Source organism: Aquarana catesbeiana, linkage group LG10 (assembly GCF_042186555.1).
Source record: "Aquarana catesbeiana isolate 2022-GZ linkage group LG10, ASM4218655v1, whole genome shotgun sequence".
NCBI lineage: Eukaryota > Metazoa > Chordata > Amphibia > Anura > Ranidae > Aquarana > Aquarana catesbeiana.
The window spans coordinates 30,186,342-30,214,245 of NC_133333.1; the positions used below are offsets into that span (position 1 = coordinate 30,186,342).

The window sequence follows — 27,904 nt, forward strand, 5'->3', positions numbered from 1 at the left end:
TTTTTCAGTATTTTTTTCTTAGTAATGCTGTGAATGACAAGCGTCCTTTCCTAGGGTGACAATGCTCTCTTCCTGTGCTGTATCTCTAGAGTGGATTTGTAAAGGATAAATTTGTGGATGATGGACTTTATAGACATAACACAGGTATATATTGAAAATACATTTATTACAAAAAATAGAAACAAGACAATTACATAAAATTTCATCAATTATTCACAAAATGTGCCTTTGCGCATAAACAACGCACCACCTACATACATAAAAAGTATTTATCAAGAAATCGGAGGATCAGATCACTCTCCAATATTGAGAAAAATTGAAGAGGTAGTGTGTCATATTAAAACTCAGCTCGCTCTACGTGTTGCGCACATTCAACAAACGCTTCTTCAGGAGCTTATGGCGTATTATTAACCTCCCTGGTGGTTTTCCCGAGTGTGGCTGGGGGTTAAATTTCAGTACCATTAGCAGTAACCCTGAGCCACACTCGGGATTGCATTGCAGGATCCTGGTGCAGTGTACTTACCTTGTCCCCAGGATCCTGCGTTGTTCCCCCGCTGTGTCTGCAGGCTCTCTCCTTCGCCCGATGCCTCTGTGTGCCGGGCTCCATTCCCTGCGAGCGGCGCGACGCACGGGGGCAGAAGCCTGGCGGAAAATTTAAAAAATTGAAAATACATAACACATACAGTACACTGTAATCTTACAGATTACATTACTGTATGAAATCATTTCACATCCCTTTGTCCCTAGTGCTTTGTCCAATGCCCTGCATGCACTTCTTTATTATAAATACTGTTCTTTCTGTCTGGAAACTGGAAACTGTCCATAGCAACCAAAAAGTGTCCCTTTACGTCAAAAGTGGTTCGAAACCAGCTAGAAAACAGCGATAGTGAATGATAACACTTGCAGAATTGAGCGATAGTGAATCGTGGGGAAATTAATTTTATTATTATTATATTATTATTTTGTATAATTATTTATAGTTATTCATTATATTATAATGTATGATTTTGTGTTTCAAACTTTATCATACCCGGGATATCTACTAGACTCTTGTTTGGACAGATTTAAGTGTGTTATTGCTAAGAATTACAAGCCTACAATATAAAACGCCAAATTTATAAGCAAAACAATTGTACCTCTTTGAGACGCAAATATCAGACATAATCATACAGCCAGGGAGGTTAATCAAAAACGAAAAGGGAAAGATTGAGCAGAGAGTGATATCCTCAGTACTGCTAGGAATTCAGGAAAACAGATCTTCAGATCAATTCAAAAATAATCTATAGGACAGCCTCACGCCAAATACCCTAGGATAGTTAGTGGTATTTGACACAAACGAGTATCCAGGACATCTAATGAGGTAATGGCTAAGTCGGTTTGGGGAATCTCCCACTAACTGAAATCCCAGTTATCCAAAAGTATGTAGTTCCCGATTGGTATCTTATAGAGTGTGGTTCCCTGGGAGTCTCTGCTCAGATGACAGCGCCGCACGTGATGGAAACAGCTGTATATAGGCATTAGATGTCCTGGATACTCTTTATCATTTGTATCAAATACCACTAACTATCCTAGAGTATTTGGCGTGAGGCTGCCTTAGAGATTATTTTAGAAGTTTCCCTGAATTCCTAGCAGTACTAAGGATATCACTCTCCGCTCAATCTTTCCCTTTTCATTTTTGATTAATAATACGCCATAAGCTCCTGAAGAAGCGTCAACATGTAGAGGAAGCTGAGTTTTAATATGACACACTACCTCTTCAATTTTTCTCAACATTGGAGAGTGATCTGATTGATCCTCTGATTTCTTGATAAATAATTTTTATGTATGTAGGTGGTGCGTTGTTTATGCTCAAAGGCACATTTTGTGAATAATTGATGAACATTTTATGTAATTGTCCCGTTTCTATTTTTTTGTAATAAATGTATTTTTTAATATATACATGTGTTATGCCTATAAAGTCAATCATCCACAAATTTATCCTTTAAAAATTCAAATTATCGGGACGTGGCATTTTATACATAAGTGTCGTATCCACAGTATCACTCTGTGGTGATACGGATTCTTAAAGAGGAAGTAAACCCTGGTGGCTTTTACTTTCCTTTTTGTTTCCCTGCAAAGGTAAAGCATAATGGGCTACTATGAACCGCATAGTAGCCCTTTATGTGTCACTTACCTGAAACCAAAGCCCGCAATGTCACCGTTGTCCCCACTAGCAGGGAGCGTCCATCCTCGCCACTCTTCCTTCCGGGGCCACAAACTCCGGCTCTGTGACAGGCCGGAGTCACATGACATCACTCCCGCTCATGCTCGTGGGAGCCGCAGTCACGGCATGACCCCCTAATAGAAACAGCACGATGTGCCCTTTCTAAAGTGTGCATGCGCTGATGACATAGTCATCGGTGCTCGGCTTTTTCGTGAATATCTCCTAAATCGTGGAGGTTTAGGAGATATTTTCAGCACCTTCAGGTAAGCTTTAATATAGGCTTACCTGTAGATAAAAGTGGTTGTACAGGGTGTACAGTCACTTTAATTGTATCTCTAGAGTGAACCATAGTTGTCATCATAGGCTGCTCTTCTTTTAGGACTACCAACATCTCTATTACAACGATTAGTAGTTTTAAGATGAATTTCATGTATTTTTACATGGATGCATTGACCCAGGTTGGACCAATGTAAGTCTATATGTGCCATATCTGTGGAATCCCTCTGAAAGTCACTATGGTAAGCTCAACTTCTACAGAGATTGATGTTAGCTTCTGGGTCCGGTGCCAAGTGGCTGCCTTGCTTCTTAATGAATACAGAAGGTCTCACCGGCTCACAATGGGCGCCATCCAGAGGGCACTTTCCATTTTCTTAGCAAATGTGTTCTCTGATTGGACAAAGTGTAGATTGGGAAATCACTGCAACACTTCACCTTATCCAATCAGAGAACACTTTGCATTCATTAAGAAATCAGAAAGTGTCTGAGTGGAACCTGTGCCAAGTGGGCAACGTCCCGTGTCCAGTAAGCAGCAAGGTAGTCACTCAGCACAGGACCCAGAACCTGGTGGAGATCACTGTAGTAGCTGCACCTACTACAGTAATTTCCACTGACATCCCACAGGTATGCCACGCACATACATACATTGGTCCAAGCTGGACCTATGTAACTGCAAGTTTAGAATTCAGCTTTAAAGAAGATAGACTGCAAGAAAGATATTAGGAAGTGACAAGGACATGAGATTTCTGGCAGGATCAACTGGTATTTTCTGTACTTGTTCTTGGGAAGAGATATCCTATAAGTAGAAGATGCAAGGCAAGATATTCATCAAGCAAATAAAGGACAGAATTAAATGATTATTTATTGGCTGCGTCTTGATTAGAAAATTATTTACAACAGATCCGTTGGGGTGGATTTACTAAAGGCAAATAGACTTTGCACTTTATAAGTACAGCTGCACTCATTTTCCTTAGTAAAGGTAAAGGTAGTAAAGCTTGACTTTGTAAAGAATACCCAATCAGGTGTAAGGAAAATAAAAAGACAGCATTTTTGTGTGCACATGATTGGATGATGGAAATCAGCAGAGCTTTGCCACATTTAGTAAGCTCTGGGGAAAATGAGTGCAACTGCACTTGTAAGGTGCACAATGTAATTGCCTGTAGTAAATCCACCCCTAAGTCTATTTGCAACATCTGCATCTATAATTCTAGGCAGCACAATAGGAAGTGGTCATGGGCAGATTTTACTACTATAGAGTGTCAGAAGAAGGAATTTATGTGTCAAAACTGTAACTTTATAGTAAATTTGTGTCCGGATTCCTGTTTTGCACTGGCTTATTGTGCAGCAAAATTGTATACATTATACATTCATTAGTTGCATACATTGCAACTAATGAATGCAATTATATGTTGGTGTTCTCTATGAAGACAAAGGAGTTGATTTATTAACTACTTGGTGCCTGCGCTATAGCCGAAAGATGACTACAGCGTGGGCTTAAAATACCAGGAGGGCGTACATAGCCATCCTACCATTCTCAAGCTGCCCGCGGGCCCTAGGGGCGAGTCCTTGAGATGCGGCCAATCACAGTGGGCCCTTTACCACATGATCAGCTGTCAGCCAATGACAGCTGATCATGGAAGTAAGCATTAGTCAGTTATGAGCTTTTTTTTCCTTAACGCTGTCAGTACTGCTAATCAGTGCCCACCAGTGCCATCTATCAGTGCCTCATTATCAGTGTCACTTATAAGTGCCACCTATCAGTGCCCATCAGTGCTGCCTATCAGTGCCACTATCAGTTCCACCTATCATTGCCACCTCTCCGTGCTGTCTGTCAGTGCCCATCAGTGCTACCTATCAGTGCCCATCAGTGAAGGAGAAAAATTACCTGTTTGCAAAAGTTTATAACAAAATATGAAAAACTTTTTTTTTTTTTGACATTTTTGATCTTTTTTTGTTTGTTTAGCAAAAAATAAAAACCCCAGTGGTGATTAAATACACCCAGAAGAAAGCTCTATTTGTGTGAAAAAAAAGATGAAAATTTCATCTGGGTACAGTGTTGCATGACTGCGCAATTGTCATTTAAATTGTGAGAGCGCTGAAAGCTGAAAATTGACCTGTGCAGGAAAGGGGTATAAGTGCCCAGTAAGCAAGTGGTTAAAGGTAAACAGGCTGCTCACTTTGCAGGGGAAGTTGCACTTTGCAGATATGGATCTTTTTACATTGTTACATTACATAGTTACATTGTTCCAGCTTGGGTCAATGTAACTTTGTATATACCCTACCTGTAGGATCCCTCTAGAAGCTGCACTTGCTTCCCAGCCCATTCCAAGTGGCTGCCCTGCTGCATTGTGAACACAGGAGGTCGCTTGCTTGGCACAGGTGCCATTCAGAGAATGCTTTTCATTTTCTCAATTAATGCAAAGCATTCTCTTGTTGGACGAGGTGGAGAGCCCCTCCCTGCACCTCTGCCTTATCCAATGGAGATCATTGGAGTAGCGGTACTTACTACAGTGACTTCCAGCTTCTAGAGGGATTCCAGGGGCATGGTATATGAATAGTTACATAGGTCCAAGCTGGACCAATGTATCTATGTAAACATATATATACCTTTAAAGTTGTTATAAAGCCTATAAGGTAATAAGGTAAAAAATGTTTAGACATTGTTATCCCCCTTAACCTTCTCCTTCGCTTACTTGAACCCTCATTCAATCCAGTGCTGTCAATCAAAGCCAATGATGAGGGAGCGGGGGCGGGGCCGAGTCCCGCTGTCTGTGTCAATAGATGCAAACAGCGAGACTTGGGAGTGAGCCAGCACGAGTGCCACCATAGGAAGATGGTTTCAAGTGTGTGGTAGCAACCAGGTGAGGAGTACAAAGACAAGTGTGTCTTGCCTATAGCCAAGCATGGTGGTGGGAGTGTCATGGTCTGGGGCTTCATGAGTGCTGCCGACACTGGGGCGCTACAGTTCATTGAGGGATCCATAAATTCCAACATGTACTGTGACATACTGAAGCAGAGTATGATCCCCTCCCTTCGGAGATTGGGTAGCAGGACAGTATGATAACGTGATGATCCAACATGATAACGACCCCAAACACCTCCAAGATGCCACTGCCTTGCTAAAGAAGCTGAGAGTAAAGGTAATGGACTGGTCAAGCATGTCTCCAGACCTAAACCTTATTGAACATCTGTGGGCAAGGTCTCTAACATCCACCAGCTCCGTGATGTCGTCATGGAGTAGTGGAAGAGGACTCCAGTGGCAACCTGTGAAGCTCTGGTGAATTCCATGCCCAAGAGGGTTAAGGCAGTGCTGAAAATAATGGTGGCCACACAAAATATTGACACTTTGGGCCCAATCTGGACATTTTCACTTAGGGGTGTACTCACTTTTGATGCCAGCAGTTTTAGAAATATGTCAACTCATTAAGTCAGTGTGATCCCTGCAGTGCATGCATTAATACAAAAGAAAAAAGATGACTAGAATATCATTCAAAAGGAAGCTACTTTCACAGGACACACGCGGTGTATCAAGAACAACTAAGTTAAATTAAAGAGTAACTCCCTTTTTGTTGAGAAAAAAAACATTCCCCTCTGGGTGATCTATGTACATTGCTTATCCGAGCATGCAACCTGGCAGGCCGCAGGAAAAGAGGGGGGACAGAGAGCGCCCCCCCTCCTGAACCGTACCAGGCCACATGCCCTCAACATTGGGAGGGTGCTTTGGGGTAGCCCCCCAAAACACCTTGTCCCCATGTTGATGGGGACAAGGGCCTCATCCCTACAACCCTTGCCTGGGGGTTGTGGGGGTCTGCGGACGGGGGGCTTACCGGAATCTGGAAGCCCCCTTTAACAAGGGGACCCCCAGATCCTGGCCCTCCCCCCTGTGTGAAATGGTAAGGGGGTACAAAAGTACCCCTACCATTTCACAAAAAAACTGTCAAAAATGTTAAAAATGACAAGAGACAGTTTTTGACAATTCCTTTATTTAAATGCTTCTTCTTTCTTCTATCTTCTTTCTTCTATCTTCTATCTTCTATCTTCCTTCGGTTTCTTCCTCCATCTTCTTCTTCTGGTTCTTCTGGTTCCTCCTCCGGTGTTCTCGTCCGGCATCTTCCTCTGCAGCGTCTTCTTCCCTTCTTCTCCTCGGGCCGCTCCACATCCATGATGGCATGATGGGAGGCTCCCGCTGTGTGACACTTTTCCTCTTCTGATGGTTCTTAAATAATGGAGGGCGGGGCCACCTGGTGACCCCGCCCCCCTCTGACGCATGGGGACTTGATGGGGACTTCCCTGTGGCATTCCCCGTGACGTCAGAGGGGGCGGGGTCACCGGGTGGCCCCCGCCCTCCATCAGAAGAGAACCGTCAGAAGAGGAGAAGCATCACACAGCGGGAGCCTCCCATCATGCCATCATGGATGCGGAGCGGCCCGAGGAGAAGAAGGGAAGAAGACGCCGTAGAGGAAGATACCGGACAAGATCACCGGAGGAAGAACCAGAAGAACCAGAAGAAGAAGAAGATTACGGAAGAAACCGAAGGAGGTTAGAAGATAGAAGAAAGAAGATAGAAGAAAGAAGAAGCATTTAAATTTTTGGGGGGCCCCACGCCATTTAAAAAAAAAAAATTTGGCACAGGGTTCCCCTTAAAATCCATACCAGACCTGAAGGGTCAGGTATAGATTTTGAGGGGGACCCCACGCCATTTTTTTTTAAATTTTGTCCGGGGTTCCCCTTAATATCCACTCGAACTTGAAGCTCATCCCTACTCACCAACCCTCTTGGCTGTTCCTGTTCCTCCTGGAGACTTGCCTGGCAATGTTCTCCCACTGTCCTCTCCTTGCTCCCATGCCTCCTGGCCATAACACCTCTGTGTGTCTTGAGAGTGTCCTGTCCGCACCTGAGCCCAGGCCCAAGGTCACCCCCCCAAGACTGGGGGGGAGCTCCCTCAAAGGCCACAACAGCTTAACACTCCATCTCCAGCTTCCACCCGAACAAAACTTCTCCCCAGCTGTGCCGACCCAGGTTGGGGATTGGTCAGGAAAAAAACACAAGTAAAGGCACAGAACTTAAATCATATATATCCCCCAACTTCTGCGATATGACAGTATAAGGAACCCAGTCTATGTGTAGTCCATAAATGGAATTAGATATGGATGGGGAGTGAAAAGTCCAAAGCACTCAGGGCTGCCATCATATGGGAACAGAAACCGTGTTCCAGCAGGCTTAAAAGACAAGGAGAGAGGCGCCTCTGGGTGTAGAAATTTTTACAACTTTAATAGCACAACATATTGGCAACTCACATTTAAGAAGTGAACAACAGGCACATCAGGATGTGGTCCCAGCAAAAGGTAAGTCCATCAGTAGAAGATCCACTTCCTTAATCCATCGCAGAGGAGCGCTGTATACACTGTAGCCCCCGCTGGTGTTGAAAAGCCGGCAGCAGTGGGGAAACTCAAACGAGGCATGAAGCGCAGATGGAAAGATGGTGAGGAAGGGTGATGTCACTGGCTATGCGACATTTCATGAGCATGCGCGCTGCAAGTGTTATGGCAAGCCGTGCTCCTTTCTCAATCTGGGGATTGGTCAGGGCTCTCAGAACACTCCAGCTAGCACCTCCTGGACGCCCATCTGCTTCTGCAACCTTCTCCAAGTTTCCAGCTAGCAGGGTGGAGTTTACCAGAGAAGCTGCTGATGAGTCATCCAGCCTACCTGAGTCATTCAAACCCAGACCCATAAAAACACACAGGCTTGGCTGCCAGCCAAGCCTGGAAATGTACCTACACTGACACAAAAAACTCTAGCACTCTAGCAACACAGCTAGGGGTGCTACAGTAATGTGTGGGAAATTTTCACAATGGGGACTTTGGGGTCCCCAAGGAATTCTCTTAATTTGCAGGTATTACCTCTCACTTCCTATTTTGGCTATGGGACAGGAAGTGAAGGTAAACATCCCCAATAGGACACAGATGGCATAAAAAAAATGACAGGGGTTCTAATCCATCACCACTCTGTCCAAAACAAAAACAAAAAAAATGTTGACTTTAGTTCTACTTTAACTACTTGCTGACCACCCTTTAGCACATTCATTGCTACAGGTCAGCCGCACTGAGCAAGATCAAGTATATATATATATATATATATATATATATATATATATATATATATATATATATAATCCTGCATTTATGGGTATTGGGCACTGTGATTCTACATAGCTGGCAGAGGTGGTGCCTAAGCGTGTTGTGTGATGTCATGGTGCAAGGTAGCGGAGTGGAGCCTCATGTACGGGTCTGAGGGACGGGAGGAAAGCAAGCTGGGAGTGGCACTGTCAGTGCTGTTTGGACTGGGGTGGACAGAAGGGACCACCTGTCACTGTGAATGTCAATTTAATGTGTGTGTGCCGCCCATTCTTTTTTCTTGCCCTTCTAAAACCTGTTCCGGAGCTACTTACTTACTATATTGAAAATAAAATAGGAAATATGTTTTTTGCCTTATTATTTACCTTAAAGGAGAAGTACAGCCAAAGCTTATTTGGATCACAGGAGTGCATTTAGTTTTGCACTCCTGTGACCCATTTTCGGCAGACAGCAGGCTGAAGTCCGTTGTCTGCTGATGTCACAGAGTTGGCCCAGGCTCTGGCAAGATCGCAACACTGGGGTCGGGATCTGCCTGCACACCTGGACCCGCACCAGCGACCCGATGAGAGCCTGAGCCAGCTTCTTCTACCCCCTCCACAGCCCAGCACTCCAGTGAGCGAGAAGGGTGCAGAGCAGAGAGCTGCTGACTGTCAGTCACAGGGGAGCTCTGAAAACTGAGCGATATGCAGTGGTAGATCACTCAGTTCTCAGTGTTAGAGCCGGCGGAGGGACAGATAAAGCCTCGGAACCAATGCTGCATCCACCTAGGTAAGTATAAATCTGCAAAAAAAAAACAAACCCCATACTGGTTTGTAGCTTAAATACTAAAAATTGCACTTAAAACTGTAATTGTGGAGCTTTTGGAAATGTCAGTAAAAAACGTGGCTGTGTCAGTAAATTTTGGGTGTTGTCAGTAAATTTCAATCTGGTAGGTTGGCAACACTGGTACTATCTGTTATTGTACTCACATCAGTCTCTGCTTGCATTGTATTTGATATTTTCATACCTTTTGTTACAACAAATATGTCTGTTAATGGATTTTAAATAATACAAATTTTATTAGATTGTAACATAAGTTTTTCTTTTATATGAAGAGAAATATTTATATATTTTTTGGATGGTTGCTTTTAAAACTCCATTAGAGGATACTAATGAATAAATGGACTTTTAATAATTATGTCTGAATTTTACTCTGATGCCCCATACACACGGTCGGACATTGATCGGACATTCCGACAACAAAATCCATGGATTTTTTCCGACGGATGTTGGCACAAACTTGTCTTGCATACACACGGTCACACAAAGTTGTCGGAAAATCCGATAGTTCTAAACGCGGTGACGTAAAACACGTACGTTGAGACTATAAACGGGGCAAAAGCCAATAGCTTTCGTCAGTTAATTTATTCTGAGCATGCGTGGCACTTTGTCCGTCGGATTTGTCTACACACGATCGGAATTTAAAGGATCGGATTTTGTTGTCGGAAAATTTTATAGCATGCTCTCAAACTTTGTGTGTCGGAAATTCCGATGGAGAAAAGTCCGATGGAGCCCACACACGGTCGGAATTTCCGACAACAAGCTCTGATCGCACATATTCCGTTGGAATGTCCGACCGTGTGTACAGGGCATTAGAGGTTCTGTAACAGTTACAACATTGCGGCTGTCTGTCTGTGATCACTTTCCTGTGAAATGCTGATTTGACTAGTGGGTTGAAACTTACTTTTCTTGTTAATTTGTGACAAAAGTACAATGGCACAACTACAAAATTATTATAAATACAGTTCTGAGGGTCTTTGTTCTGATTTATGTCTTCATTAAAGTACATTTAAAGCCAAAAGTGTGTTTTTTTTTAATAGTAGGGTAAAGTAGGATCATAGATATAAAGTCAAGACCCACCCATCTAATTAAACCACAATAGTCATGGAGTGCCAACCCTGATTATGTAGAAGAGAAGGAAAAAGTGAATGATGGGTGTTAAACGGTCACCTCCAGAAATATATATTATAATATAATATAGCACCAAAATGTATAAAAATATATCATTTATTATAGATAGAAAAAGATATACCTAAACATACAGAGAGAAAAACACCCACTCCCTTATATCAAAAAAACAGTATTACATATACACACAACATTACATAAAAAGCAAACAATGACCAACATTCGCACTTGATATACATATCCGCTTCTTCAAGGCTTGGTTGCTTGTGGATTGATTCAGGGTCTGAGGCCGTCTGAGGTGTCCGGACAAAAGGGAGACCGAAGAAGAAACACCCACCCAAGAAAGAGTCCACATACAACGGGGGGGTGACTCCAAAATGAAGAGCTGTTGTAGCCAAAACTTCAGAGGGAAATAGATGACAATAAATATTGTGTTAATAAAGGCAAGATATCACTCCAAAGTGTATCCGATGGTGCCAATAGATTTCCTGAATGGGTATATTCTGCTACAACAAGCAAACACAGGTGGTCCATAAAATATCCAACATGTGAGTCCTGGAGCACAAAGAAGCCAAAGGGCAAACCATCCATAACATGGAACCAATAGGGCAGACCGTGAATCTGGGTCTGCCGAGAAACCTGCTCCCCAGCAGTGTTTTTTTTTTTTATTATGTATAGCGTGTGGAAAGGTTAAAACCCAATCAGGTGTTCTATTTAATAGATTGTCCTTCATTTGCTCTGTTGTAGAACCCACTGTCTTAGAAAGCTGTCACTATTAGAAGATTTCACTTCTATTCCTGTTTTGGTGAGAACTTTAAAGGATCACTAAAGATATATATATTTTTTTTAAATAACAAACATGTTATACTTACCTCCACTGTGCAGCTCGTTTTGCACAGAGTGGCCCTGAACCTGGTCTTCTGGGGTCCCTCGGCGGCTGTCTCGGCTCCCACCCGCAAGGACTCAAAAACTTCATGCGAGCTTCCTCGCATGGTGTTGAGTGCTTGCGGGCGCGCTCCCGTGATACAGCCGGCGGCCATAGCGGCTCACTGTATCACTAGGCCCCGCCCCCCGGCGCGCCCATCATTGAATGTGATTGACAGCAGCGCGAGCCAATGGCTGCGCTGCTTTCAATCCATCCACTATAACCAATCAATGGCCAGGCTGAGCGGCAAAGAGGATGTCGGGGGCGAGCGCGGGACTTTCGAGAGGTCAGGTAAGTAAAACTGGGGGGGCTGGGGGGGCAGTATTGTCGGATGTTTTTTCACCTTAATGCATATAATGCATTAAGGTGAAAAAACTTTTACCTTTACAACCCCTTTAAGTTTTAGATTTTTCTTTCCTTTTAATGCCAGTGACAATGGTTACCAAGACTCCAGTAGGGAGACAGACAGTAGTAAAATCCTCTGGGTACATACATAGGAGGCTTTAGATCTCCTGTTATTATAGTCCAGTGCTATGAATAATTATCTCATTGTTAGGCAAAAGTCACATGACCAGTGACGCAACACGTTAGGCGGAGCTAATGACATAATTTCCGGCTAAGGCAAAAACTGGAAGTGTGGTGAGATACTCAATGATTCAATTGGGAATACTGTTCTATGTGGCTTCATTATTCATGAGTGCAACAGATTATACGGGGTTGCGCTTTGAAATTTTCCCCTTCTTTTGAGCTATATCTGAAGTGAAAGCACTTAAAGGGACCCTACTGGTCTCTTAAAGGGACCCCACACACAAAGTGGTTGCTAGTAGCTGGATGTGCAACCGCATGAATAACCTGCTAAAGTGCAAGTGACCTAGTATTTTAGGTCAAACACTAAGGTGGACAAGTATAGTACATATTGGTGTATTGGTGGCTTGGGCACTGGAGCACTTTTATTTTAGGCATTTTGTGGAATATTTAATTGGCACGAAATGAGCACATCTTTATTGTTTGGACATTGAATGTGGTGTTTAACCATTTGACCTCCGGAAGACTTACCTAACCTACATAAACAGGCCATTTTTTGCGATATGGCACTGCATTGTTTTAATTGACAATTGCGCTGTCATGCAACACTGTACCCCAAAAAAATGAATGTAATTTTTTCCCCACAAATAGAGCTTTTTTTAGTTGTTATTTGATCACCACTGCAATTTTTATTTTTTGCACTATAAAAAAAAAAAGACAATTTTGATTAAAAAAAAACAATACTTTCTGATACAAAAAAACGTATCCAATAAAAAATGTAAAAAAATTGAATTTCTTCATCAATTTAGGCCAATATATATTCTGCTACATGTTTTTGGTAAAAAAAAAATCCCGATAAGGGAATACTGATTTGGCTTGAAAAGTTATATAATCTATGGATATATACTGGAATTTTTATTAATTTTTTTATACTAGTAATGGCGGCAATCAGTGACTTATAGCGGTACTGCGATATTGTGGTGGCCAAACTGACACTTTGACACTTTGTGGGAACCTGTGACACAAATACAGTGATCAGTGCTAAAAATATGCACTGTCCCTGTACTAATGACTGGCTGGAAAGTTGTTAAACATCTAGGGCAATCAAAGGGTTAAATGCGTGTCTATGCAGTGTTTTTTTTGTATTGTGTGAGGAATGTGGTGGATTTTTTTTCCCTGCTTTGCAGGAAAAGAAAATCCATCACATCTGTGCTGTCGGGACAGAGCTCTACCTTGCTTACATATTTAGAGCTCTGTCCAGCCTCTCTCCTCCATGATCAGTGGGTGCCGGCAGACATCCTTTATCCGGCACCCGCTGATCTGCTTCTACTATGACTAATAAAAGTGGGCCAACAATACTGTAGCTGCTGACTTTTGATATTAGAACACTTACCTGTCCAGGGATCCCGCGATGTCGGCACCTCAGCCAATTTTTTATCCGGCTCTCGGGAGCTACCGCCGCCATTCTTTGTAGGGGAGCCTTGCCACTTCCCAGCCGGTTCCCTACTGCACATGCACGAAGAGTGCTGCGCTTTGTAATGGCCCGGAGGCAGGGGAAGGAGGAGGGGGGCTAAACTTCCAGGGGACCTCACCTGTTTTTGACAGGTACCCGCTCCCCCAAAAGGTGACAAATGTGGCAGTGGAGTGGGGGAGGGAGCAAACATGCTTCCCCTTTTGGGTGGAGCTCCGCTTTAAGGAAGAATAGAAGGGGGATGCGTAGAGACTTCGGTGAACCATAATGGAGGAGGGACATTTGAGACAGTGCCTTGAAAAAGTATTCATACCCCTTGGAATTTTCTACATTTTGTCATGTTACAACAAAAAACGTAAATGTAATTTATTAGGATTTTATGTGATAGACCAACACAACACAGTGGCACATAATTATGAAGTGGAAGAAAAATGATAAATGGCTTTCAAAAGTTTTTACAAATAAATATGTGAAAAGTGTGGCGTGCATTTGTATTCAGCCCCCTTTACTCTGATACCCCTAACTAAAATCTAGTGGAACCCATTGCCTTCAAAAGTCACCAAATTAGTAAGTAGCGTCCACCTGTGTGTAATTTAATCTCAGTATAAATAAAGCTGTTCTGTGAAGCCCTTGTTAGAGGTTTTTTAGTTAGGGGTTTAGGTTGATATGTATTCTACATATTTTTGGTAAAAAAAAAACCCAATAAGCATATATTGATTGGTTTGCGCAAAAGTTATAGCGTCTACAAAATAGGGGATAGTTTAATGGCCTTTTTATTATTAATTTTTTTTATTAGTAATGGTGGCAATCTGCGATTTTTATCGGGACTGCGACATTATGGCGGACACATCGGACACTTTTGACACTATTTCGGGACCATTGTCGTTTATACAGTGATCAGTGCTATAAAAACGCACTGATTACTGTATAAATGACACTGGCAGGGAAGGGGTTAACCACTAAGGGGTGATGAAGGGGTTAAGTGTGTCCTATGGAGTGATTCTAACTGTGGGGGGATGGGCTACAACTCACATGACAGCGATCACTGTTCCCGATGACAGGGAGCAGTGATCTCTGTCATGTCACAAGGCAGAATGGGGAAATGCCTCGTTTACATAGGCACTTCCCTGTTCTGCGGCTCCGTGATACAATCGCCGGGACAACGGCAGACATTGAGTCCGCGGGCCCAACCGCTGCCATTGTGCCGACGAATATCGGCGTGCGGCGGTCGGCAGATGGTTACAATTCTGAAATTGCTGTTCTTTATACACAATTCTAGCACTAGAAGGGTTACAGTGGTTCTAGAGGTAAGCGTTTTTTAAGTTTAACCTCCCTGGTGGTATGATTATGTCAGATTTTTGCATCTCGGAGCGGTACATTGTTTTTCATAGAAATTTGGCGTTTTATATTGTAGGCCTGTAATTCTTAGGAATAACACACTTAAATCATAAATTATAATATAATAAATAACTATAAATAATTATCAAAAATAATAATCATATAATAATAATAAAATGTATTCAATAATGTAATCAAATCAAAAACACTGAAATTTGCTCAGTCGCAGAATTGTCACTTTCAGCGCCTGATGATGAATTTCCCCACGATTCACTATCGCTCAATTCTGCAAGTGTTCTAATTTACTATCGCTGTTTTCTAGCTGGTCTAGAACCACTTTTGATGTAAAGGGACACTTTTAGGATGCCATGGACATTCTCAAGTTTCCAGGCAGAAAGAACAGTATATATAATATAAAAGTGCAGGCAGGGCACTGAACAAAGCACTAGGGACAAAAGGGACGTGAAATGATTAGATACAGTAATGTACAGTGGAACCTTGGTTTACGAGTAATGTGGTTAACAAGCGTTTTCAAAAACGAGCAACATTTTTTAAAAAATTCTGACTCGGATTGCAAGTGTTGTCTCGCAAAAGAGCAGAATTCAAGCTAATGGGTGTGCAGTACCGCATTTGGCCAGAGGTGCAGGGGCGCCGGTGACACTCGGTTCAGAGCCGTTTGAATAACTCGGAAATACTTGGAAACACTCAGAAATACCCCGTTCTCGAGTGTTTCCGAGCCTTTGCCAGTTCAGCCGAGCTGTCCCCAAGTATTTCCGAGGCTCTCCGGTGTCCCCCCACCTCTGGCCACATGCGGTATTGCATGCAATAGAAGTCAATGCGGAACAAATTATCTTCGTTTCCATTGACTTCTATGGGGAAACTCGCTTTGATATCCGAGTGCTTTGGATTACAAGCATTCTCCTGGAACGGATTATGCTCGTAATCCAAGGTTCCACTGTATTGTGTGTGTTATGTTTTTTGTACTTTATGAATTTGCTGCCGGGCTCCGCCCCCGTGCTCACAGGGAACTGAGCCCGCCAGTACATCAAGCGGAGGACACAGCCCACAGACACAGCGGGAGGACATCGCAGGATCCTGGGGACAAGGTAAGTAGCTTTGTCTGATCTTGATTGATCCTGCGATGCAATCCCGAGTGTGGCTTGGGGTTACCACTTTTGGTACTGAAAATTCACCCCGAGCCACACTCAGGAATACCGCTAGGAAGGTTAATGTGTTCTATGCATTTAGGTATAAAAACATTCTGTGTGCAGCTTCCCTTCCCCCCCCAGCCCCCCCGCCTTATACTTACCAGAGCCCAATCTCAATCCAGCGCTGAGTATGAGAGCAGCATCATTGCTCTCCCTCTCTCCTCATAGGCTCAGAGGCAGCATCGGGAGCCATTGGCTCCTGCTGCTGTCAATCACAGCCAGTGAGGAGGGAGCGAGGGCTGGGGCCGAGCTGTACTACGTGTGGAGAGTGAGAGTGGCTCAGAAGTGCATCTGCATGAGTGCCCCCATAGCAAATGGCTTGCTATGAGGGCACTCGGCAGAGGGGAGGATGGGAGCACTGGCGGGGGACTGAGAAAAGCAAGATTGGGGCTGCTCTGTGCAAAACCATTGCACAGAGCAGGTAGGTATACCATATTTGCTGAGTTTTTTTAAAATATTTTTACCTTTACTATCAATTTGACTGTCAATTTAAAAAAACTTTTTTTTAAAGTAATAGAAAAAAAACGTTATGTGCCCCTACTTCCCTGAGCTTACCAGTTCTCTACATCAGGCATGCAGTCTAGTAACCCTAAGGCAAAGGTAGTGGCAAGTGTGTGGCCCTCCTGTTATGCTGATACCAGCCAACAGGTCCTTCAGCATTGGGGAGTGTGATGGGAAGGGTTCCCCCAAAGAAAGAGTACCCCTGTCTCCAAGCACAACCACTGCCCAATGTTGATGTAAACCTGGATCTGCAGCACCCCCCTTTGCCTATTTTGTCTTCTGTGCTTTTCTTGTGATTTTCCTTTTTGGTATGCATTTTTATCCAGTTTTGGTAGTCATATGACATAGTGACATCTGTTACAGGTTCTTTATTTCTTGTTAACCAAGAAAACCGCATGATGGTGGTCAAAGTATTTGTGCAACTTTGTGCATGCCCCTAGTATATATATGTATGTCTCTGCAGACACAGTTCCTTTAGAAGCAAGAGAAAAGAGGAACATACATCATAACAAACAAGATAAGTAAGTAATCCACATAAAAGGTATTTTTAAATGTATTATAACAGGTGATTTTGTATGATTGTGTTTAGGATTTAGTTTATAGGCACTGCTCTAATTTCTGGAAATAATACTAACAAAGATTACATTTATAATAATAATCATCATCATCATCATCATCATCATCATTATTATTATTATTATTGGCAAATACACTTTGGAGGTGTTCACATTCTTTTGTTTATAATACTTGGGACTTTTTTTGGATGATCTAATGAATGTGAATAATTGTTATTGATTAATATGAGCACACATATTTACCTTTGCATTTTCATATAAGCTTATTCAATGTTTATGGTTCATTTTGGGTATTATACTGTTTTGCGGTTGCATGCAATAATATTTCTAAGTGATCTTGTCCAGATGAAAATGGTAAGGTAAGCATATCCTATTTACACAGGATGGGAAATTATTGTCTACACTACAGATAACCTTCAAAAAATATTAAACAAAAATTAGATTTTTTGAATAAAGTTCTTCAAAGTAGTTCTTGTTAACGGTTGCAGCTATTTTTTCATTTGTTTGTTTGTTTTTTTTTTTTTTGTTTACAAACTTTTTTTATTTGGTACAAAGAAATAGTACAAAAAGCTTATTGACATATGCCATAAAATGTACAAAGTAATTTCTACAAAAAGAAATAACAATATATATTAAGCGGTTCTTGAATAGAGTATAAATTTATATATAAATATAGCAATTCCTATTATACATTAAACTGTATATTCATATAATACTCTTCAGTGTACTTCAGTATTTGGTAGAATTATTCAGTGTTAAAGAAGAGATTAGCATGGTTAAACCATGGGTCCCATTTCTTTGTGTAGAATTGGTTAGTGTTTTGTATTGTGTGGAATATTTTTTCCATTAAATTAATATTGTTAATTCTGGTTTTCAAATGTGAAAGAGGAATTGTGGGGGATTTCCAATGGTATGCTATCAACCAGTGTACAGCAACACATATTGTGTGGATCAATCTCATATTATGTATGGAAAGACCGATGATAGGGGAAAATAGGAGACAGTTATATATAGTGAGGTTTATGTTGTTATTTGAGATTTTGGAGGCAAATTTTTCCAGTTGTTTCCATATCTGAGTAACTCTATCACAATCCCAGAAGATATGAGAAAAGGATCCTGCTGAATTGCAACCTCTGAAACATGTATGAGGGGTGTCAGGGAAAATAGCATGAATTTTAACTGGGGTATAATACCACCTTGTGAAAAGTTTGATTGCAGTTTCTTTGATCATGATTGATCTGGTGCATTTGTGTAAGTTAGAGATACATTTGTCCCAGTTTTCCATTGTAAATGAGAAATCACATTCTTGTTCCCACTTGAGCATATAGGGAAGTTTGGATTGTTCTGCATTATTGACTAGATTAGAGTAGATTTCAGATAACAGACCTGCTCTCCTGGGTGTTTTTAGACAAATGTTTTCAAAAAATGATGGTGGGAGTGAGTTTACTGTTTGGAAATATGTACTAAAAAAATGTCTAATTTGGAGAAATTTATTAAATTCGGTATTGGGGATCTGATGTCTAGATTTCAATGAAGAGAATGAAGTGAAGTTGTTGTTTTCTAAAAAATTATAGAGGGATATTAGGTTATTATTTGTCCACCATGAAAAGTCTCCTCTCTCATTGGAGGTAAGGTGGAATTTTGGGTCACCAATAAAAGATGCAAGTGGAGGTGTGTTAGAGGTTAAGTTGTATTTTTTGTTATGTAGTTTCCATAATATGAATGTGAGACTAATTGATTAAGGTTGTCTAGGATGTGAGTTGATACTTTATTACCCCATAATATACTTGAGATAGAATATGGTTGGATGGAGTCTTTTTCAAATCTAACCCATGGGACTTTGGGGTTGGGAATGTGCCATTGTGCTATTTGTGACCATCTGGCGGCTAGGTAATAAAGCCAGAAGTCTGGGAGACCCAGACCACCGTTTTTCTGTGGATTGTGTAATACTGATCTAGATAGACGTGGACGGGAGTCTGACCAGATAAATTTATTGATTTCTGTTTGGAATTTAGTAATAGTTACTTTATTTAATCTGATTGGGAGGGCTCTAAATAGGTATAAGATTTTTGGTAAGATTGTCATCTTAATCGCTGTAATTCGGCCAAGAAACGATATTTTAAAAGATTTCCATAATTTGAGCATCAATCTCATTTTTTGTATTAATGGGGTGTAGTTTTTTGAGGAAAGGTCATTAATATTTGGTGTAAGAAATATACCAAGATAAGGGAGAGAATCCATTGACCATGAGAAATTGAATGAGGAACGTAAGGAGTCTAATTGGGATGATGGGATGTTAATTGGCATACCTATAGATTTGGTGACATTCACTGTTAGGCCAGATAGTGAGGCAAATGTTTTAAGAGTATGTAGTAAATTTGGTAAAGCAATATTGGGTTGTGTGAGGAATAATACCATGTCGTCCGCATACATACTCAATTTATAGGTATTATTGTTAGAATTATAACCTTTTATATCTGGGTTGTGCAATATTGCTGTAGCTAAGGGTTCAAGCGCTAATGCGAATAATAAGGGAGATAGGGGACAACCCTGTCTTGTTCCTCTGCCTAGTCTGAAAAAGTCTGAATTACAGCCTGGTAATCTAATCCTAGTGGACGGGTTATGATAAAGAGCGTGAAAGGCGTGGAGAAATTCTCCTAAGAAGCCGTATCTTTTCAGAACTAAGTCAAGGAAATCCCAGGATACACTATCGAATGCTTTATTGATATCGAGACTAAGAAGTAAAACAGATTTGGAGTTGATATTTGCGTCTTGTATTATGTTAGTGGCTAATCTAATGTTGTCTGTAATTTGTCTACCAGGTATGAACCCTGATTGGTAGGGGGAGATTAGTGAGGGAATTATTAATGCAAGTCTATTGGATAATAATCTACAGAATATCTTAAGGTCATTGTTTATTACAGAAATTGGTCTGTAGTTTTGTGGCAATGTATGGTCTTTGTTTGGTTTTGGGATAAGAGACATATTTGCAAGAAGCATTTCTTCTGGGAACTGTTCTCCTTTAAGAATGTTGTTATATAATTTTGCTAAATTTGGTGTTAATAATTGTTGATATTGTTTATAATAGAATGAGGTGAAACCATCTGGGCCCGGAGCTGAGGTTTTTTTAAGGGATTTTATTATATGATGTATTTCTTCCTCTGTGCATGGGGCGTTTAAAGCTTCTATTTGTGTTTGGGTTAGCTTTGGAAATGGGATTTTCTGTTTGTTTGTTTTTTAAGGTTTTTAATCTATTCTCTAAAAGCAGAAACATTGGAAATCCTTTGCATTCATTCTTTAATATCTGGGGACTTTACATATCTTTTTTTTTTTTTAAATTGTTTATTTATGTAGCGAAAAAGGTCCACATGGACCACAAGTGAACATTATTACACATAAAAATAACATATACCGTGCGCATGCGCGAGAGCTCCGTGATGGATGCTTGAGCCCGGAGCTCTGCACCACCCCGGACCGACGAGCGGCACAACCCCAGCTACAGCAGGTGGAGGACCCACACAAGCACTCCCCCCGCTCGCTGAACAGTGGGGGCACACGGTGAGATGTCCGGCACGCAAGCTCGCCGCGATTTGGGCCCGCAATTCGCAGCAGTGGCGGCAAATGGGTTCACCAAGATGGCCGCCGACGGAGACTCAGCTAGGCCTCACCCAGCCACACAACACAAGGGGACTGAGCAACGTCCCATACTCACCCCCCCTGACCCTGACCTATGCCCAGGCAGCACAGGGAGGCCCCAGCACACTCCAGACAGCGCATCAGGGCCTGCAGCAGCACCAAGCCTCATAGGGGGCTCACAGAGAAGCACACAGCGGTGAGCAGAGGGAAGATGGCGCCTCTCCCTCATTTCCCCTCATTGGCAGGCACCCCACCTGGATACTCATTCAAGGACATTTCTGCTATCCAAGAAGATCTCTTTTCAAAATTTTCTGCTCTTCTAGAAAAGGGCCTGGCCAATACAGCCTCCCAGATCACTTCTGCAATTAAATCGGACCTCTCTAACCTGGGTTCTAGGATTGAGGCTATGGAAGACAAAATTGACCACACGGTCGCCAGAACCAACCAGAATGCCGCACACCTCCAGTCAGTTCAAGAACAGCTGGACACGGCCCTTTTAAGAATCGATGAACTCGAGAACAGGTCCAGGAGGTATAATTTCCGAATAAGAGGCCTCCCTGAGTCATTCACGGATATCCCCCTCACGGTGCGGGACTTTATCTCAGAGCTCATTCCCAACATCCCGCCTCATAGGCTAGAGCTGGATAGGGCTCACAGAGCCCCGGGACCCCCGAGGAAGGACGGGTCCCCACGGGACATAATAGTTAAACCGCACTTCTACGCGGTCAAAGAGGAGGTAATGAGACAATCTCGTTTGAAGCCTAAGCTCCAACATCAGGGTCACCAAATTCAGGTCTTTGCAGACCTAGCAGCTCAGTCCACCATACAAAGACGACGTACACTCAAACCCCTCCTTTCAGTTTTGATGGAACGAGACATCAAATACCGATGGACATTCCCATTCGCTGTGAAGTTTTCCTTACAAGGCAAGACCTACGCTTTCACCAATCTCCAGGAAGGTGAGAAACTTTTCATCTCCCTCAAACTGATATCCCAGGAAGCCCCCATGGAACTCTCATCATACTCTTCGGGCTCATCCAAACGTCCCCCTCCAGGCAGCCCAGTCTCCCCTCTCTGGATTAAGGGCCCTTCCAAGAGGAGCAAGGACAGCAGACCCCCATAATGGGGCTTGAAGACCCTCATCTTACACACCTAGACCTCACAAGGTCTTTTCTCTTCGGGACTGCCCTCCTCCATTGATTGAGTTCAAGCTCTCGCACCTAATCCCAAGGCCCCATTTGGGCCTCGGACACAGGTCATTTTATTTCCACCAATATCTGGATACCGCCTGCTGATGAGACTCTCCGATGTGGATCACCTACGGTGAACTGCCCCCGAGTTCCTTGTGTTTTTGCAGAAGCGGGAGAGAGATCTCTTTTCACTCCGAACTGAGACTTAAAGCACTAAATCTTCGCTTTTTCATAGCACTCAGTAACCATTTTTCTTTTCTGATCCAGACGCAAGGTTGTAGGTAGCTTAGAGCTGGTGGATATTCATTTTCTTTTTTACACCATTATTGGTGTTGTCAGCCCCCCCTGTTTCAGGTTTATAGTCTTCTAGAATGTTAATATTGTTTTAAGATTGCAGTATAATACCGCATTGCATAAGATGAAGTTATTTAACTACGTTGTGCCAAAGAGGGGAAGACAGAGAGGAAAAAGAAAGAAAAATTGTTTTGTTTTTTTTGTGTTTTTGTTTTTTTTTTCTTACTTTTTCTTTCTCGTATGTCTAAGATATTTAAAAGTAAGGGTCCGGGGTGGTACCCTTGCGCCTCCTCTCTCTCCGAGGGAAATCAATGTTCTCCCACGGAGTGAGACTTCCCTCGCCCACTATGGATGGGAGAAGATTTAAAATGGAGACTAAGCGGTCAGACACACCACTACCCTCCACGGGTCCTGTTAGAGGACCCTTGTCATTATTGTTGTTTTTCTCATCTTCTTTTCTCTCTCTCTTCCCTTCATTCTCTCTCATTATTTTTCTCTCTCCTAGCTGGCCTTCTGGGGATCCCCCGGAACCTACCGCACACAGATATGGGATGGACCCGCAAATGAATACACTCCAATACGAGGTAGGTGGCTGCTGGGCCGGTGATCACTTCCCCCTCTGTTCCTATGGCTGATTCGGTGTCTAAGGGACTAGATCTCAGGGTGGCTTCTCATAACGTTCAAGGGCTCAATTCTCCAACGAAAAGGAGAGTAGCTTTTGATCATTACAAAGCCCTCAAACTAGATGTAGTGCTCTTACAGGAGACGCACTTCCCGATTCGGTACAGTCCCAAGTTCCTACACTCTCACTACCCATCCTTTTATCTGGCAAACGCGCCAAACAAAACTAAAGGTGTTGCAGTGCTTTTCTCTAAAAACAGTAAATTCAACCATATCTCTGATCTTAGAGACCCGGAGGGCAGGTTTATTCTTGTAAAGTGTACTCTGGAGGGAGTACTATACTCCGTAATCTCCTATTACGCCCCTAACAAGGGCCAAGCAACCTTCTTCCAGAACCTATTTGCAACTCTCAACCCCCTCCTGGAGGGAAAAATCATCTGGGGAGGGGACTCAAATGTAGCGTTTGACCAGGGTCTAGACAAAAACAACCCGCTCAAAGGAAGACTAACACGCCCCACAAAATTAAGCACCAGAATAGCTAAAATGATTCACTCCCAAGGGTTGGTAGATATTTGGCGGGAGCTGAATCCCACGGGCAGGGACTTCACACACTTCTCCTCCCCCCACCAAACCTACGCAAGGATAGACCACATCCTTACCCAGACTAACCTCATCCCTCTTTCCTCTAAAGCTAAAATTTTAGATATAACCTGGTCGGACCATTCACTGGTCCTCCTGATGTTGAAAAATGTTCTGTCGCGTAGCGGGGGGCTCTTACTGGAGACTGAACTAGTCTCTCCTGGGGGATCCGGTTAACGCCAAGTTAGTAGCAGACGCTATCAAGGAATACTTTAGGGTGAACGATGTGGGAAACATCTCTCCCGAAATTCTGTAGGCTGCCCACAAGGCCTCGGTCCGCTGTGAGCTCATCAGACTAGCCACTAAAGTCAAAAAAGAGAGGCTGATAGACATACACAGGCTAGAGCATAAATTTATCACCCTAAAAATCGAACACAAAAAAACCCCGTCAAAACGATAAACTAGACGCGATAAGATTGGAACTCAACTTAGCTTTAACGGCCAAAGCCGACAAACACATTAGATGGAGCGGAGCAAAATTTTACTGCCACAAGGACAGAGTCGGGACAATGCTAGCCACAAAACTCTCCCCCAAGTTCCACTCTCACACTTTTCCCAAATTGCGCATAGCGGGCCAACCCCCTACGGCCAATCCATCTAAAATTATGACAGCCTTCCACGAATTCTACTCTGAATTATACAAGACCACACAAAAACCGAGTAACACCTCGATAACTTCCTTTCTCTCAAATATTAAACTGCCCTCTCTCTCTAAGGACCACAGGGACCTTATGGAGGAGCCCTTCACCTCAGACGAGATAAGGGAAGTTATCAAAAACCTTAAGACAGGCTTGGCCCCGGGGCCGGATGGTTTGTCAGTCCCTTACTACAAAAAGTTTGGGGATATACTGGCACCCCATATGGCAAAATTTTTTAATTCTAAAAAAACAGGCTCCCCAATGGATCCCCACTTGAACACGGCTTTCATAACAGTTATTCCCAAACCCAATAAGAACCACGAAGAGGTAGAGAACTATAGGCCCATTTCCCTAATCAATAATGATCTTAAGATACTCACTAAAATCCTAGCCAATCGTCTCGCCTCCTTTATCAAGCAGTACGTCCATAAAGATCAGGTTGGTTTTATCCCGGGAAGGCAGGGCCCAGATCAAATCAGGAGAGCGGTGGACATTGTCTCCATTCTCCAATCTAATTGGGAGGGGGGCCCCAAACAGGCAGGAATGCTGTTGTCTTTAGATTTGCATAAGGCCTTCGACTCGATCGAATGGCCTTACCTTTTTTCTCTTCTCGAGAGCTGGGGATTCGGGGCAGGCTTCTTAGGGACTTTGCGATCCCTATACTCCAACCCGGCAGCAATAATTCGACTACAGGGCCAATACTCCAAACCCCTTCAAATAGGGAGAGGGACGAGACAGGGCTGCCCTCTATCCCCTCTGATTTTCGCCATGGCCATAGAAACACTTGCGATAGCGATTAGATCAGACCCAAATATTCACGGCGTATCCTGTGGGGAACAAGTCCACAAGTGTGGGCTCTTCGCCGATGATATGCTCCTTTTCATAACGTCTCCTGTCACATCACTCCCGAATTTATGCAAACTACTAAAAGACTTCTCTTGTACCTCAGGCCTTAAGGTCAACTACTCTAAATCATCGGCTTTAAACATTTCCCTGCAGACAGAAACAGTATCCGCCCTTCAAAGCTCCTTTGACTTTAAATGGAATGACCAATGGATAGACTATTTAGGAATTAAACTTTCAGCTAAAACGGAACAATTGTACCCCTTAAACTTCCCGCCAATGTACCGTAAATTAGCGGCTGATCTGGGAACTTGGTCCAGGGGAGCAATTTCTTGGTTGGGCAGAGTTCATGCAGTAAAGATGACACTCTTGCCCAGACTGCTATACCTTTTTAGGGCCATTCCGATAAATATCAACAAAGAACACTTATCCAATCTCCAAAAAAAGATCACCAAATTCATCTGGGGGGGGAGAGGACATAGATTCCAACAAAAAACCCTATTCCTTCCAAGAGCTCAGGGTGGCATGGGGGCTCCTCAGCTCTTCTGGTACTTTCAAGCTGCAAGGCTAGCCCAAATCTCTACGGCTTACTCTACGGCAGAGAAGCCAGATTGGATCCAGATAGAGAGAAGGGCAGCCCCCACGTACACCCTAGACTTTCTCCTCTGGACTCCCCCCAAACAGAGACCCCCAATACTCTCCCCATCTCTATCTCAATCATTTCACTTATGGGATAACATGAGGAAAAATTCAGCCCTGATCTCAAGATGCCTGCCTCTGGCGCACATCTTCAATAATTCTGACTTTCCCCCTGGGTTGGATATCAGGGCATTTCGTTGTTGGCTGGACAAGGGACTGTACCGAATGGGACACTTCTTTACGAATGAGGGTCCAATTTCCTTGGAGCAAGGTGTCAGGCTTCTAGAAATTCCGAACTCTGAGCGTTTTAGATTCCACCAAATAAGACATTTTCTTTGCCAACTTTGGAGAGGAGGAACTCCCTCACACAACGCCTTTACGCCATATGAATTATGGTGTGGCCGCTCATGGGAACAGAGGGGAGGGATTTCCGTCATATACCAGTCACTAGCCCTTCACCCCCAAAAGTCTCCTTACATGCTTGACTGGGAAAGGGAACTTGCCTTTGAATGGGAAGCCTCCAAATGGAGAAGCTCTTTTGACAGAGCCTTTAAAGGTATTAAAAACATTTCCTTAATTGAAGGAAGTGTTAAGGTTTTGACAAGATGGTACCTTACCCCTACCAAGCTCTCCAGAATGTTCCCAACAGCTGACCCCAGTGTTTTCGGGGGTGTCAGCTCTTGGGCTCAATGGCTCATGTCTGGTGGGAATGCCCTAGACTCAGGCCCTTTTGGGATAAGATATTCTCCCTGATACGGAAAACAACACAGATTCAAATCCCGAAATCCCCGACCATAGCTCTTCTCAATGATAACTTGCCCAAGGCTCCAAAGAGTTCACGTAAACTGATACACTTCATCCTCCTAGGTGCAAAACTCACCATTGCCAAGGCGTGGAAACAGCCCAAAGTCTCGGTGAAAGCTGCAATTCATAAAATCTCATGGATTATGGCCCAGGAGAAATTAGCCAGCAGCTTAGATGACAAAAAAACGCAATTTGAAGCCATTTGGGAGCCTTGGGCACAGTTCGTCGGCATCTCTCTTATACCCGGAGTCCTACCCCAAAACTAAAGGTGGACAACTTGTGGGGCGGGGGCGGGGGTCAGCTAACTTTCCTATCTTATTTTCCCCCTTTCTCTTCTTCTTTTCTACTCTTCTGGTTTTAGTTCTCATCGATTGTGTTCATCTGCTGGGGGAGAATAGGACAGTTCCTCCTGTAATTGATGTAATGGAATTTCTGATCAGAGATCCTTATTATTGGGACAAGTAACTGTCTTTCGTTTCACGGTTCACACTGATAGATTATAGTCTCCAGTAATTAATATGAAACGTTTTTTTTTTTTGTGGTCCCTAGGGCCTTAGGACAATTGCTGGTAGGGAGAGGGTGGGAGCGCCTACTGTGCACAGCTTGATCCCTTTAGGGGTGCCGGTGGGTTCTCCTAGAACCTCTCTTAGCAACGGTCAATCTTCTTAGAGGTCACTTATTATAGTTGTCCCTGCAACAAAGTTTCAGGCATTGATCCTACATGCAATAATTTGACACTACCACTATGCCTTTTCACTGTTAGCTCTCGAGCCCCAGCAGGGGTATGTTATCAATCAATTGATGTTACACGATATGCTGATACAAATCCTGTATTTCATTTTATTTTATATTCTTGTTTTTGTAAAAAACCAATAAAAGATTTTGAAAGTAAAAATAACATATATCAACAGGTATGCATCTTGTAACATGACTACATACAAACATTGTAACCTAGCAATTGTGTCATGAATAGAAGGTGGGTTCTTTATTTCCTGTTGAAACTCATAGAGTATTGTTGTGTAATGCTTATCTTGTGGTTACTGTTTCTAAACTTGTGGAGGCAGGGTTACATGTAACCCCGCGAGGCATAATTGTGATGTCAAGCAGCCTCTTGGGACCAATTCCACCTCTTTTTGTTATTTTTGGAAAGTTGAAAGAGATAAAGGATATCAAGGTGTTAGAAGAAGAGAAAGAGGGAATAAGATGGAGAGGGGGGTGGGGTAAGGGGGGAGTGGGGAGGGGGGGTAAAGGATCCCCACATCCCCTCTTTTATACTCTGTAGCTCCTGCTGGATTTTGCTTCTAATCCCCTTGTGGAAGCTTCCATTTATGGATGGACATTTTATGGTTACACAACCTATCACATTGCTAGAATCTTTTTATATGGACTATAAACGGAAGGATTTATGAGTAAATGGTTGTTGAACGAATCAAAGAGTTTGAACGAGTTTCCATTATTTCTTATGGGAAAGTTCGCTTTGATATACAAGTGCTTTGG

General features: G+C 42.9%; 1 protein-coding gene across 4 annotated transcripts in view; it reads left to right on the forward strand.

Moving 5' to 3' along the window:
* The window catches only part of LOC141109988 (C3a anaphylatoxin chemotactic receptor-like), a 41,305-nt gene that overhangs the window by 515 nt on the left and 12,886 nt on the right, over positions 1–27,904 (forward strand). Inside the window, exons 2-3 of one of the 4 annotated variants that reach the window (XM_073601240.1) lie at positions 16,992–17,049; positions 22,729–22,807. The exons of 1 other annotated variant lie outside the window; for it this stretch is intronic. The gene's annotated coding sequence lies outside the window, so the exon portion shown is untranslated. The remainder of the gene's footprint in view (positions 1–16,991; positions 17,050–22,728; positions 22,808–27,904) is intronic. 2 more of the 4 variants (XM_073601237.1, XM_073601241.1) reach the window with 2 other exon arrangements.